General features: G+C 39.9%; 1 protein-coding gene across 5 annotated transcripts in view; it reads right to left on the reverse strand.

Annotated features, from left to right (window-relative positions):
* CGNL1 (cingulin like 1) overlaps positions 1 to 11,405 on the reverse strand; it is a 56,201-nt gene that overhangs the window by 44,490 nt on the left and 306 nt on the right. Inside the window, exon 2 of one of the 5 annotated variants that reach the window (XM_027688444.1) lies at positions 10,737 to 10,901. The exons of the other annotated variants lie outside the window; for them this stretch is intronic. The gene's annotated coding sequence lies outside the window, so the exon portion shown is untranslated. The remainder of the gene's footprint in view (positions 1 to 10,736; positions 10,902 to 11,405) is intronic. 5 annotated transcript variants of the gene reach the window in all.

Here is an 11,405-nt window from a genome sequence, read left to right on the forward strand (position 1 = left end):
TTTGAGCCATAAAGTTTCTCCTGAAAACTTGCAAACAGTTCAGAAAACAAAGAGACTTTCTAGTTACACCATATAAACTTAAAAGGCTAGATTTACTGATCAACAAGTTCAGAAAATTCAATCATCATTTAAAGTAAATCCAGAAGAACACTAATAAAGATCCAGGAAACATAGTCAAGCACAAACAGAGCAAGTTGACTTCACAACACATGAAGTTTTACTGAGACCACTGGAGTGTATTGACTGTGTGCCCCAGATAAGTTATTTTATTCAAAAGTTCAACAAAATAGTACTTTTCAATCAAATATATCCTTGAAAAATGTCAAGAGCTGAAAAAAACTTGCTTAATGAGTTTATCAGACTCAGGCTGAGCCTGCGGGCCAAAGCCTTTGAATCTACACAGGCCCTTGGTCCCTCTGAAGCCACATGAGAACCAGGTGTGGTCACATCTCCTTTCACCAGGCTCAAGTTCTTTAAACAGTTCCCAATACGCTGGTTTGAGAGATGCTTCACTGGATGTATATCACCAACTGACTCTACAAATACAGGCCTTAACATACTATCCCCAAACCCAAAAGTTGCAGCACCCCCTTATCTCAGCTTGGACAACCCTCCCTGCTCCTTTTGTGAGCCCACAACACGCAGCCACAGCTTTACTGATCCAGGAAGAAAAGGAGCAGTTTTCTATCAGATCAGCAAGGCAGGCACCAGGGAATGATGGGATCCCCCATCTTGTCAGCAGCATGGCCTTGGACTGCTTGAGGCCATCAGAAAATTTCAAGCTGAATCTGTGTTTTAACTCCATTTTCAGGGATAGAAACCTTCCGAGACTTCTACAAAGACACCTGTCACTCAAAGCTGTTCAGGCCTTTCAGTTTTGGGATTTCCTCCTAAAATAAGACTTCATAAAGGTGTTAAACCACTCATTTTAAATACAGGCCGCCAGTAGATATGGAAGTCCCATATTTTACTGTTATTCAGAAAAGGTTTCATTTTTCTGAACAACTCCTTTTTACCAAAAATGATGGCATTTTTGTTTATAAAGAGAACTTGTCAGCAGAGGTTCTCATGTCTGAAAATCCAATACCCTGCATATTCTTCTGTAGCAGTTTGTTCTTCAGTGGTGATATGATACTTTACAAAGAACCACAGGAGATGAACACTAAAGGTTTAACAGGCAAAAAGCATTTTTTTTTTCAAATTCCTTTAAAACATTTTCTTTCACAGCTATTTTACAGCTAGCTAACAGCAGCTATGTGAGACCTGCCTACAAAAAAAGAAAATCTCTGTCATCTGGAACCCTGACTGCTCTCCCTGACAACATGAGCAGAAAAGAGTGCTTTTGAGAAACACACTCCTGTGCCAGACTTGTCTGCTCCCTTCTTAGCATTACAGCATCACAGAGGCATGGAATGTCTCCACTCATCCATTTCAGTTCTTCTTTAGCCAAATCTACAAGAGAGACATCCAAAAAAATTGCCTTCCCAATCCTGTTAATGCCAAACTCTGCATGTGAAGCTTCTCTCCTGTATCCTGCCCACACACCCTCACCGCAAAGCCTCCAACACATCTGTCCCACCTTCTGCTCCAGCCTGAGCCCAACCAGCTGCACTGCACACACAGGGCTCCTGGGACTGCAATCCAGGCAGAGCTGCTGACCAGCATCTGGGGGGATACGCTACCCTTGACCTCCCCAAAGAGCCACAGATCCCTTACAGGCATTGCCTCACACCACATGTAGGCTCCTTTTGCACACAAGCAGCCAGGGAATATGGAAGAATAAAATGACATTTGGTTCCATGTAATTTATTTCCAAATTTTCCAATAAGTCACTGCCCATATTATTTAATCGGTGTCTTTTTTGAAAAGTGGGATGTAACAGTTTACGGATGTTTACTCCAGATTTTCCACGTGCACAGCAAAATGCCAGGAAGGAACTATAAAATTTGTCCTCCAGCCTTACAGAACATTGAGCTTGCTCTCCAAGCTAAATAATGGATTCTCTGTGCAGCTGAATATTCAGAAAGTATCAGCAATATCACACAAAGTGGGTGTGAGGGCAATAATAAATGACAGAGCTATGGAAAAAGGACAGGAAATAACTTTAGGAGAGAACAGGATGGAAAACTTACATAATGTGAGGGTAAAGAAAAGGAAGTAGACAGGATAATTCATGGAAAGACCAAAACTGCAATGTTTTTATACTTGATGGAACACAGTTATGCAAACATGCCTTGCAAGTATGAGGGGAAACTTCATCATTGTCAGTCCTACCTAAAATTTGCTTCTGCACAAGACAAAAGGGCCTGGGTTGATGTCCCTTTCATGCCATGTGGAAGACAGCTCTGGAGTACCTGATAAGTTTATTTGATCTACTGCTCACAGGGGAGCAGAAGGCAGAAAAGTGAAATTTTAAAGTTCTACATATGGGACTGTAAAAAAAGTCAGTGAAAGTCATTGAAGAGCAAATTGACAATATCCAGCAACAGAAAGATACCTGAAACAACAATTTTACCATCTTTTAAACAGATTCCTTATCCCCACTGAAGATTTTTTCCTACTTCAGGTATACTGTTTTGTGTATATAAAATTATATTTGTATCATATCTGGCAGTCACTCTCCACAATTATTAGAAAGAAAATTATGACAGTTACAATATACAATGAAACTTCCACATAATTTATGTTTTTCCCTGTACTGTCTGTAAACTGCCACTCCCTGTCTAGTGGTCAAAATTCAAAACTTTCAAAAGGCCTACACAAAGGATTTTCTATAAAACAGTGTCATAGTATATCTGCAGGCAGTAATGGGAAAAAAAATTACTCAGAGAGATCTCTTTTATTATTGGTCAGCTGTTCTGATGTCAGCATCAAAGACCTAACTAAAATGTCTATAAATGAGGAACTGGAAAAAAGACTGCTGAGTTTTCAAATATTCATTCCCTTTTAAACCAGCCCAAAAGCTTCATGTCCCTCCTCTTCTTCCTGCTTGTCGGAAGGAAAGAGACTCTGAAAAATCTTATACTTGAATAAAATCAGGAGCTACTGGGAACCTAAGCCACATGGCACATATTTTTCAGAACTCCATATACCAGTGTTACACTGCAAAGACTTATGCTTGGTATCACACAGACACAATACCAAATCAAGGCAGCTCTTCAGCATCCGAGACAGGGCTGCCCTGTTATTATAGGTAGAATCACCCTTACACAGCTCATAAAAAGCTAGCGGATTATATCCTTAAAAAAATACTACATATAAATGAATGTACAAGCCATTTTTAAACTTAGTACTAGATCCCATCCAGCACCTCAGACACATTCCCTCCATGCATCTCTATTACCAACTGGTGCAGTGCAAAGAGAAGAGGCCCAGCTGTGACCTGCTGCCTTCCACTCTGGCCCCAGGACTGCAAACCCAGCCTGCACTGCTCTGCCACCACATTCACACCCCAGCCAGGCCAAGGCCAAACCCAGCCTGCACTGCTCTGCCACGACATCCACACCCCGGCCAGGCCAAGGTGTGCACGGGGCCTGGGGGAAAAGCAAATGCTGCAGGACCACACAGCCACACTGCAAGTGGGTCACTCAACCCTCCCTTTGAAAGCAGTCATTCCACCTCCACACCAGAAGCCATGGAGGTCTGTGCCTTCCATAAATGCAACATGAGTTTTTTTCCTTTGACCAAGTTGTGATTAACCATGGTAGTCATACACCTTTGGGTGCACAATGGAAAATGAGCTCCAGCCACGAACACTGACCCACAGAAGGAAGCATTCCATCACAGTAATGCATTTTTGTAGGAAGTATTTCAACACTTCTGAATCAATTACTTTCATTTCTATTCTGTGAAAAATACCATTCTCTGTTCTGATTTCACATGGCAGACTAGGGATGAGAAGTAAGAATTTCCCACAGGATGAAAATTCAAAATAATGCTTTTCTTCCTTGGGTATTAGTGGAAACAAACAGCCATGCTTCAGTTAGCATGGATTACAGATATTATTTTATTAATTTCTCCTGACACACAGTATAGCAAAGTGCACAATCTTTGGGTTTGCTGCCTTAGAAATGAGCATTTCAGTTTCAGTTCTGCCCAAATACTAAACAACATTATTCAGACACGCAGCCAGTAAAACAGAACATTAGTAGCCACCTTTCCAAGGACAGGAAGAGGATTGTATTTAATAAAGACTGTCCATGGAGAGAGCTATTAAAAGCACTTAGAGCAAAAGATACTGTTCACTTGCTCACAACATGGTTCATACTCCCTCTGGCTGAAAATTGTTGTGTGTAAGGAAGTCTCAGTGTCTGAAATGTAAAACATCTTGTTAGTCCTATGAAAGTATGTGACAGATCAGCCAAGTACTGGAGCTGTGTGACATGCAGCAGGTTTTGTTGGCTTATTTATTGCTTGGGTTTTGGTTTTTTTCAAAATAAAAATCTGCTTCGATGGCTGTAAGTCAACAACAAGATATTTTGGCAGATCCTCAGGTCTCATAAATTGTCAAGGTTTTATTGAAAACAAGGACATAATATATATATCCAATTTTCTTTATCTGCTATGTATGAATTCATGTAGCAATTTTACAGGATTTATCCCCAAAGGAAATAACACAACCTACTAACCTTGCTTATTGAGTGGAAATTAAAGCCTTAACTTTTGTTAATGATGAAAATACTAAGAAATCCCCAAATTTCTCATGGAATATTCTAAACTATATTATATATACCCCATTATATATACTTTGTATCATTGTTAAAAAGCTCTCTTTTTCTTTATTGAAATAGTTCGTTTCCAGATTCTCCCAAATCATAAGCAAAAGGGAATCAGAGACAAAGAAAAGGCAACATTAAAAGTATACTAAAATAGAACTCAACCTGTATCTGAAATACTGTTTTAAGAAATTAACTCATGTCATCTGTAGTGACCAGTCTCAGGTCCTGTACATTGTGACACAAGTTAAGGCACTGGAGGGAGATGGAGAGTTACATTTGTTTATTAATAGTTACTTTGGTACAAGCTCTATGTGGACACAAACACCTGTGTATGTCCTTGTGCCATGATACTGTTTCATCTCCCAGACAGGCTCAGATATACTGTATAAGTTCTTTTTTGCCACTAAAAGGAAGTCCAATTACTGGGGTTATCTACTTGCCCTTTAAGTATCTCGACTGTAGTGCACTACAATTAACATTTATAAACTTCAAATACAAAAAGCAAGTGAACACCAAAACCTTATAAACACTTATCACAGAGTTTATTATATACACGTGATACAACCACACTCAGTTTTCCTTCATTTTTATGAACTTGCAAAGGAGAAGGTTAAAACCAAGAAAAAAAGAGTAATAAAGTCATCAAGAGGAAATTTTATTTTATATACTTTCTCTTAGTTCATCAAATTCTAAATGTTCCTATCTGTTGAAGTATTGACAGAAACAACAGCTGAGTGACACAAGAACACTTAGTCATTCTAAAAGCAGTTTGTGATTTCAAAGACAATAGCTGGTTTGTATCCAAACATCTGACAGGATTACACTCACTCCACAAGAGATTCTGTGTTGATTCACTACATTTTCCTCCCATTGTCAGTGTTAGAAACTGTATTTTGTTCCAAAGGAAATTATCTTCATACATCCCAATAATATCATTATTGTTTCAATCGAAGAGAGTATCCTGTTCATATTTTTAGAGGCTTGAGCAAAAAAATCTCATGTTTGTTAAGAGTCTCTTAAAAAGCCCTTCTCAAAGAAACGAAGACAGAGTTAGGACAACCTTTGTTAAAAAGTTCTGCAAGTGCTTCAAAACCACAAATTTATTTGTAATACTATCTAACATAAACAGATCAATAAATAATAAAAGGTTCCTTACCCCAAAAATTATTCCTTCACCTTAAATGTGGCATTTCATTGGACTTTCTTCTCACTATTCCCATCCCAAAATATAATCTTGTCTACAGGAATTACAGTTACAGCAACACAACAGATGCAATCAGCATAACCCTGATTATATATGCATAATTTATTCCTAAACAAAATTAATGAGGAACTGTCTGAGCTCAACTGCTTGCAAAGACCAAGGTCTCACCTACATGAAGAGACACAGAACCCAGTTAATCTCTATGGAGATGCAAGTATTCAAGTACAAAAACGACATGTAAAAGAGGCTGCAGGAGTCATATTTACACAGCCAACATAAGGCCACAGCTTCATGTGTATTCAAGCTAGTTATGCCTCCCACTTTTCTATTGTTAAACTTTGTCTTAATTACATTGTATTCTTTAAACACTTGGCTTCACACCCATCTGGTTTCTTTCAACTAACTCAACCATGCGTTTTCCAACTTAAATATGCAGCCAGGACTGCAGGCCCTGAGCCCAGGCACCACCAGACAAGATGATATCATCACACTCTGTCTGAGACATGAGCTGAGGAGAGGAGAGGCTGCAAAACTCCACAGAGCAAAGGAGCTTCCCAGTGTGCTGGACTGCAGCACCACGAGCTGCAGCACCCAGAAGGGCTTACAAAGCCTCTGGTGTGGGCCCTGCCTGTACACTGAGCACAGGTTTAACCAGCTCCCACTTCTCACCTTCACATTGCAATAGCGTTAATTACTGGGGGGAAATGAGAGAGGTAAGGCTGCTTCTTTATGAAGCTTGAAGTGTTTGTGGAATTATAATGTAACATTACATGCCATTGTTCTCCTAAATAAAGGCTGCTACTGCCAAACCTTTGCTCCCTGCATACGACAGCTAATGGTGTGCAAATGAGTGTATGAGGGATACCCCAACCCATTACCAACTTCAACAAGGCCTCAAAATACTCTGAGCTTAACTCACATCACTGAAAACATTCCCCATCTCTCTATAAAAGCTTAAATTTTCCCCACCACTTCCACATTTTGCTTTATGATGAAACAGAACACAAATAACTACCCACTTCTACGTGTTTATGTACCTGAAATACATCTGCCACTCTAATAAACTTCAGCAGCTCTCAGAGAGATCTTTCAATAGAATTTAAAATGGGGTTAAAACATTCCTAATGGCTGGTAAATACTTACCAGGCTTCTGCAAGTGTCTGTGAGAGTTTATGTACACACACGCAGAAATACATAAGCACATATGTAAATATGTAAGCATGGGCAGCTCAGACAATGCATCTCCTTTTCATACTGTATTTAGTTTCCACATCCACATTTTAGCTCCTTTCAAATAGTGTGTGTAATGTACATGCAACTAAAGTATTATGAAGTGCTGCAAATGCCTGGAGTAAAAATCTTGTCATGCTCAGACTCAGAGTCACGTAGCTATTTGAATGGTAATGACTCTTGCACGCCTGGGGACCCTCACAAAAAAGGGCCATTGTGGTAATAATTGAGGCATCTCCCAGTCTTACCAATCTCCCTGATGTTTTTTTGAAGTCTAAGTGCTTTCTGAGATGTTTCTGTAATCACATTTATTCCTCATCGCTCTCTGTCTTTACCAAAATCAAGCAGATCGTGAAAAGGTTCTTACAGAACACTGATTTTAAATCTCCTACCGTCAACCTGGTTAATGAATCTCATAAACACAGAAGACGAACCCATTTAAAACAGTTAATTTGCCTAAAAATTTAGAGGTATTCACATAAAAACTAAACTATATACTTAAAACGTTTGGCTATGGATTTTGTCATCCACTCTATTTCACATAAAATGGAAGGTTATAAGCCTACATTTGGATAAACTCCTTCAAGGAGGTTGCCAGCTCTGTTGGCAAAGATGCTACAAGATCACCACAAATACACTGAACTCTAATCCCAAACAGTGGTGACTCCATGACTACCACTCCACTAAATCTTCAGTACATACATTCCTAACATGTTCATTTCTCAGGTTTAAACATTAAATTTTCACACTTGGCTATGCTGAAATGTATTACCATTTTAATCTAACACCACTCAGAGAGTCAAGGTCAAGGCAGTTTCTGAAATGTGTTAATGTTTCCAGATAAACATGCCTGGCATAAACAGTCCATGAACACGTAAAGCACTTTCCCTCACACAATAACCCAGTAATGGAGTGTTCTCAGTGGGCAGATTCTCCATTCTGCCAATTAAGAATAGAAATAGCAAAAAAAAACCCAACCGTTTTGGGGGTTTTTGCACATCCTGCCAACACAACATTCAAGATTTTTATTAAAAAACTTATAAAACTGCCAGACCTAAGTTCAAGATGCATGAAGTCTGTACCATCTTCCTCAGTATGCAGTTTGTTGAGACCCGGCAACAAAACAGGAGGAATTCTAACATCTTCACTTCATCCTGGCCATTCAAGTCAGTCATTAATCTCGATATTGTAAATAGGTAATTCTTTGCAAAGTCTGGCTCTGAATGGTCTCTCTGAACTGATCAGGTAGATGATAACCTCCTACCACTGAAAAAGGAAGAAGGGGAAAGACAGAAGAAAGAATAAACACAAATTTCTTTAACCTGCTTTATCTGAACACAGGAGCAGCAGGCAGCAGGTGGATGCAGCATTTCTGCTGCCGTTCAGAGTTGCACTCAGAGGGTGCAGAAGTGAAAAAAATGCCCCATTATTTTATTGTTCATTGCCATTTCTCAGAAATCTCTTTGTATCACTGATCCTGACCAGATTCTTGCTGGTTCCCTTCAAACAACATAGGTAGATGCTGCCACAGGCTGAACATTGCTTTGCATAATCAGATTCATGTGCTTGCTATTAATATACACATTTTCAGGTTACCTCCATAATAGAAAGGCCATATAATAATGACATTATCACCACTATGACTTCAAAAAGCACAAATGATAAAACAGCAGACTACAGAATGGAACTGCAATGGTCTACTTTTAATTTCTGACATTGGCAGAATTATTCGGCCTCAAAATACTTAAGTAGCTGTTTTTACATAATAACCTGCCCACTATGGTCCAGGCTGAATAACTCCTTGCACACACGTTCGTCCTGAATTGCTCCATGACAAAAGATTTAAAAATTCACGTTTGAGGTCATGTCATTTCACCTACACATTTCAGATGACACTGCAGAACCCAGACAAACCAGTTTCACCAATACTCCCAGAAAGATCAACTTCCTATTACACAATGTAAACCAGAAGAAAGAACTGTCACCAATTCTTTCCTGCACCTTTGTCATCCTTCTTACACAGGATACACCTGTGTATTTTTGCAGCGAATTAAATTCCACATCCCCTCCCAGGGCAACCTAAGTGCATTCCGAGACATTTTACTAACGACAGGGAGATCCAATGATGCAATTAACAGAAATTAAAATCAGCTGGTTTACTTGGAGGCAATTCAGGCAGCCTAAGCAGTCATCCCATTCCTTAATTTAAAAGCAAAATGCAACTAAGTCAGATACTGAGAATGAAAAAGCCCCAAGCCAGTTGTGTGATACACTGCTGGAGCAGACAGGCTCTTTGGAATATTCCTGCAAATTCTGTAACCAAGGAGGTTAGCAATGATAAGGCCTGGCTTTTCATTACTGTCCTTACACTAGTTATGTTTGCTAAAATAATCCCTTCTAGTGTGTATTTGCATTGTAGTGGGATTTAGAAACAGTTAATGTCAGCTGCAACTCAAGGTGTATGTAAACCAACTAGGAATACTCTTCCTATGATTAACATATTTCAGAAACACCTCTAAATTGTAAATACATACACGTAAAAATATCAGTTCCTTTGTAGCATACTTCATTTGAAGCAATGCATTTTTTATCTCAGATTAATTATAAAAAAATACCATGAATATTAAACTGAAAAACTATCTGCTACTAACAATTACCTTCTCTTACGTGAAAGATTATCTTAATATCCTAAGAAAATTTTAATAAAAATTTGAAGCATTGCTTTCTTATTTTACAGAGTTTTCTGTTTAAAAAGTGTAGCTGTGTCTCAAAAAGAATAACATACATTAAAAAGCAGTGTAATTGCCTTTCATTACATGACAAACTTCATCTCCTTTGTAAAACATGCTGCTTATTACACTGTTGATGGTATGCTTCAATACTGTATGAAAAACTTTCATTCCTATTTATAATATTTTTCCAAAAGAAAGGACCCAAATTCAAACTAACACTATAATCATTTAAAAAAAAAAAAAAAGAAAGCTTACAGCAACTTGGTACACTTTTACATTAATCAGCAGTAACCACATCTGGCTTAGTACACACTGTGAGCATAAGCAGTTTTATTCTGGGTCTAACATGAGAAAAAAAAAGAGACAATTCAACAACTGACACTTCTAGAAAATATAATTGCTAGTCAAACAAGTTCTTACAAAGCACCTTTAAAAAGTAAAGAGTGGTTTGGTTTTGCCATTTTAATTATATTTTTATACAGGTTTTAAAGTTCTGTTAAAGCCAGCTATGAAAGAAATTTATAACTATGAGACATGAGACAGTTGTCAGCATAAGCGTCAGACACCAAATCTATCAAATTCCCACGGATGTGCCACAAATCAGGATATTCCAGGGGCTTTCTGATTCACCTACAGGATTGGCTTTTATGAGTCCAAGTAAGTTAAACATAGTGTAGATGTTCAGAAAAATAGAACAACTTTCAAGAATAGGTTTCTACTATTTCTATTTTGACAATTATTCAATGTACATTGCATTAATTTTAAAAAAATATTTACATGCTAAAAACAGGAGAAAGATAAAAGCTGCAACAACTATTCTTCTGTCAACTGCAAACGTTCATGCAAACTCACCACAAAAGTTATATCGCAGCACTGATCTCCCCATAAAGTTGTCATCAAATGGGAAGGATATAAATTATATCAGATGCAAAGTTAATTGGGAAGAAGAACAAATGGCAGAACTGCCGTTCTAAGCTTTTCCCATGAAGAAGGGAACACACACAACGCGGACACACCCTTTCGCAAAAAAAAAAAAAAACAACACAACTCTAATTTGCGGAATAAAAGGCAGATGAAGAAGTCAAGAGTGCCCTGAGCCCAGGAATGCCAGGAATCCCCGGAGGAATGCGTGCGGGCAGGCGGTCCCGGCGCCCCGCGGGGGCTCCGGCCGCGCCCGCCCACCTGGAACCCGGGGCCGGCAGCAGCACCTCCAGCTGCGGCTCCGGGGCAGCCGCTCGGGGGGGAGGACCCCGCTCCTGACAGCCCCCAGGGGACACGAAGGCAGACCCGGGTCTCACCGGAGCCCGCTCTCCCCGCAGCGCCCTCTCCCCTCCGCCGCTCAGCCCGCCCGCCCCGGGGCGGCCGCTCCGCCCGCACAGCCCCGAGGAGCGCCCGGGGGAAGCGCTGCCCCGCCGCTGCTCCAGCGGCTCCCCGGGCGTGCGGGGACAGCCGCGCTGTCGCCTCCTCGCCCCCGGGAGGGCCCGGCGCCCTCGGCCTTTGGGAATGTGCGTGTTTAACGGA

Source organism: Neopelma chrysocephalum, unplaced genomic scaffold, assembly GCF_003984885.1.
Source record: "Neopelma chrysocephalum unplaced genomic scaffold, ASM398488v2 Primary Assembly neopelma1_75, whole genome shotgun sequence".
Classification (NCBI taxonomy): Eukaryota; Metazoa; Chordata; class Aves; order Passeriformes; family Pipridae; genus Neopelma; species Neopelma chrysocephalum.